This window comes from Galeopterus variegatus, unplaced genomic scaffold (assembly GCF_000696425.1).
Source record: "Galeopterus variegatus unplaced genomic scaffold, G_variegatus-3.0.2 Scaffold2496, whole genome shotgun sequence".
NCBI lineage: Eukaryota > Metazoa > Chordata > Mammalia > Dermoptera > Cynocephalidae > Galeopterus > Galeopterus variegatus.
In genome coordinates, this window is record NW_007728607.1 from 11,774 (window position 1) to 16,025 (window position 4,252).

At 39.5% G+C, this 4,252-nt stretch overlaps 2 non-coding genes across 2 annotated transcripts; one reads left to right on the forward strand and one right to left on the reverse strand.

Annotated features, from left to right (window-relative positions):
- Positions 1-1,305: 1,305 nt before the first annotated feature.
- TRNAQ-CUG lies at positions 1,306-1,377 on the forward strand. The gene has a single exon. It is a non-coding gene; the product is annotated as a tRNA-Gln (tRNA).
- Positions 1,378-3,906: 2,529 nt separating this feature from the next.
- Positions 3,907-3,988, reverse strand: TRNAS-UGA. Its single transcript has one exon. It is a non-coding gene; the product is annotated as a tRNA-Ser (tRNA).
- Between the last annotated feature and the right edge of the window lie 264 nt (positions 3,989-4,252).

Sequence of the window (4,252 nt, forward strand, 5' to 3'; positions counted from 1 at the left end):
ACTATAATTCTGGTTTTATCTGTTTCTCCTTTTACTTTTGTCAATTCCTGGATTTTTTTTTTTCCATCTCTTAATCCTCCAGGAGCAAGAAATTCTGGATAAAGCATGATTTATGTAACAGCTATGGCTTAGTGATAGATACCAGGTGCTGGCTCCAAGTGAACAACTGTAACAAGAAAAACCTAGGAGAAAAAAATCAGACTTTAATTTAGAATATACGTAAGAAATACTGTTACTTAGAAATACTTTTACATGTCCTTTTTCTCAAAGAAGTGAGGAAAATATAATTCAAATATAATTTCTCCCATAGGAAACTCTGGATAAGGATTGAAGAGAAGCTGCAGTAGAGGTTCCAATCACCCTCTGCTTAAAAATGAGTCTGGTCTGACCTAGGGATGTCTGATTCTAGTCTCCCAAAACTGTGTCTTCAAGAACCCACACCACATAATCACTTTGAGAGGAGAGAGACACTGAGAACTGGTTTGACTAGAATTTCGGCTTCATGTATGGGTGCATGTTTGCCTTCTAATTTACAATGTTGAGGTTAATGAATCATGCAGCCTCAATTTAAAGAGCATGTTTCTTTCGCAGCTTTATGCTTAATTTCACTTGAGTGATTTTGTTTCTTAATAGTTATGATTAGGTTACATGATATGAAGGAGAATCTAAAAAGGATTCTTAGTCTGGGGCACAGATACTTCAATAATTCAGTAAATTCCCTCCAATCTACATATTAAAGCTTGTTTTCCTAGAGGCAACAGACCCGATAACTAAATAATCTGTTGAGAAAAATATCATATGGCTGAAATTGAGCAGAGTTGCAGGTATAAAAGACATGAGCTCTCCAAAGCCTCATTTTCCCCGTGTGTATGGAAACTAAAAATGCCCACTTCATCCAGTTTTTATTATTTGTTTATTATTATCATTTTATGTTTATTCATTCGTTTGTTTGTTTGTTTATGTTGGCGGCTGGCCGGTAAGGGCATCTGAACTTCACCAAGTTTTTAAGCATTAGGTCACAGAATGAATACAAGGCGTTCAGTCCAGTTCTGTATAACGGCACAAGGATCATTCATTTGATATTTCTTAATGAACAAAGCAAGGCCCCAAACCACCAACTTTCCGAGTTAATTGCGGGTGGTAAGGGGGACTTTATGAGTTAGTGTAATTAAGAAAAAGAGAAATAAAATCCCCCAGGGTTTTCTTCGAAAGGGTGTCTAAGAATTCTGACTAGTAAACTAAATGTTTTCAGTAGAATTCCTGTAACCGGTCATGACTAATAATGGGGACAACACACCCGTGAAAGGTTCCATGGTGTAATGGTTAGCACTCTGGACTCTGAATCCAGCGATCCGAGTTCAAGTCTCGGTGGGACCTGCGTCATATTTTCTACTGCCTGTTACTTTCCCCAAGGAAAATAGTCTTACTTAAACAATAGTCTTACTTAAACAAATCAATTTTGCACCGGCTGAGTTCCTCTCCTGTGAATTCCTGCAAATCCCAACATATAGGCACCTGGCTGAGGATGCGGGGATAGAGTTCTACTCTGGTATAATGCAGTTTATTTTACAGGGAAGAAAAGAAGCATCAGAAGTAAATACAGAAAGAAAATGACAAAAACCCCATTCTTTGCTGCGACTAGGAAACGAAGTCTAATAAAAAGCAATTGTCAACTCATGTAAAGTTTATTTTTTGTGTAAAAAAGATTGTTTGAAATTGTTAGATATTTCAAACATGGAAAGTATTTCTAATGTTATTGGAGGATATACCATTAATAGCATGACCTCTATTCCTTTTAAATGCTGCATAATACTTTCTGTTGTGAATACTTTCTTTGACACAAAATAATCTCAGCTGAATTTAACATCGAATAATCTAATTCTTGACTCATATTATGTTTTCTTAAGTATGTTTTAGGTGTTTCTTCTCCCTCTCACAACATTGAATATTACTCTAGAGAAGGCTGCTTCCCATCTTTCTTTCTTCTGTACCAGAACTAAACTCATAAGCCTCTGAATCCATTATTTGTTTCTTCCAATCATTTGTGAAACCCATAGAAACACTTTCCTCCCCTGAACATGATGAAGGAAGTAGAAAGTGCTGATAAAGAATCTGCTCTGGCGTCTCTATGTAGGAGAATTGAGGTATTAATTTCCCCTAATGTAAAATTTGGGCAAATTTTGTATCTATTCTTTGTAGAGTTTTAAAAATCTCACTTTCTTCATATGTGTAGCGTAACTACAATCTCTCCCCATCTCTGGGGCCAAGATAGTCTTTTACCTTTCTCTCAAATTGGTCTTGGATTCTGCATCCAAATCCTTTTGTTTGAAAATGTGGTCTGGTGTTCAAGGGCTGAAAAGGTCTACTGTGTTGGGAAGCTCTTTGTAAACTGTTAAGAAACTCCCCGTTCAAAACCAGGCAAACCCCCATAGACTAATGAGTGGTACTCTCTGCATCGAAGGTAATCAAACACTCCATGGGTGGCAATATCCTACCACAGGCTAAAATTAGCAGCTTTAACCTCACCATTTTATGGCCTAATCACCACGGAGGATAATGCCAGAAGAGGGAACCAACTCAATGATAGAGGTAGGTGGTGGCATTAATCCCCACAACAGTCAGATGCAGAGTGGGACAGCAGTTGTGTACAAGGGCCTTGGAGCCAAAATCAAGAGATGTTCAAGTTTCAATCTGCTGCTCTCTAGCTCTCAGACTTTTTTTTTAACCTCTGTGGAAATTCTTGTCTGTAAAATGAATGTGTTGTGAGGTCCTAGAAGTTATAAGATATGTAAAGCCTTTAAAACAGTGGTGTGTAGTAAGTGCTTGATAAATAGGACCTGCTGTTTGTTATTTTTGGACACTAACAAATCTAATCCTGAATTTACTAACAACCTGGTAATTTTGGGGGTGTCCCTGTAGGATTTATGAAACCTGAGCTCACAACCCTATCCGGAAGTCCTCAGTTTAAATACTGTTTCAATATGCGACATTGAGCAGTTTCTTCATGTGTAAAATAGAGATTAAAATATTATGTTGTTCGTGCTTAACTCATATCTTGGAACATCTTAAGTGTTCAACGAAAAATATCTTCAGCGTTACTACTAGTATTAGTCCGTTTCTGTTGCTTATAATGAAATACATGGGACTGGATGATTTATGAAGAAAACCAAAGTTATTGCTTACAGTTTCAGCAAGTCCAAAGTCCAGGGAACACAGCTGGTGAAGGCTTTCTTTGGCGATGACTTCAATGACGGCAGGGTATCACACTGCAAGATGGTGGAGCAGAGAGAGAGACAGACTCTCCTCTTCTTTTAAAGCCCTCAGAACCAAGCCCCTGACCACCATTTTTAATCCATTCACCACAGCAGGGTCCTACCATGTAATCACCTCTTCGAGGCTCCACCTTTCAATTACCATAATAGTATTTCTCACCTTCTTAACAGTCACAGTGGGGACCAAGTTTCTAATACATAAAACTTGGTGGACACAATTCAAGCTTCAACGAGTTTTGGGGGACATAATTCAATCCACTACACTACTTTTTAGTAAGTCCTGACATCCCTTGAGTTGACAGTAGTTACGATGGTACCATAGTGATACTAGATCAGAAGAGGTCGTAGTCTGATACGACCTTATGTCAGAATGGTTTCGGACTGTGATCTGAGGAATTTAATGAAGTAAAGGAAATTGCCCTACGTAGCTTCTGCCAATTTAAAAGTAAATGCAACAGAAAGTCAGGATGGCGGTTGGCACCGAGGAAGTAGTCTCCATTGATTGGCGAAAGAGGATGTTATCTCAACCTGCAGGTGGAGGACTGCGTTGGAGAGGAGCAATTGGAATGCAGGGACCCGGGTTTCGGTTTGTTACTAGAAAAACCGAAAAGTCACGCGACGTCCCTGGTAAAACCGTAGTCGGCAGGATTCGAACCTGCGCGGGGAAACCCCAACGGATTTCAAGTCCATCACCTTAACCACTCGGCCACGACTACCTGTGTACGGCGGAGGTGAAGGGCTAACGTACACTAATAGTAGGTGGAAGTAGTAGATTAAGCGATAAAGAATTTCAGAGTTCTGTCCAGGCCTATTCCTCAGAATGAAAGAGCTCGTCCAGAGCAAACAAAAGACCAGCGAATAGTGTTGCAATTCAGTAAAGGAGTCCTATACGAACCACTCAAACTTGCTGGGCGCTGGATCCACTAGCCGCTGATATCAGCAGACATGCACGTTCACACCTAATTCTCAGGAACCAGCAG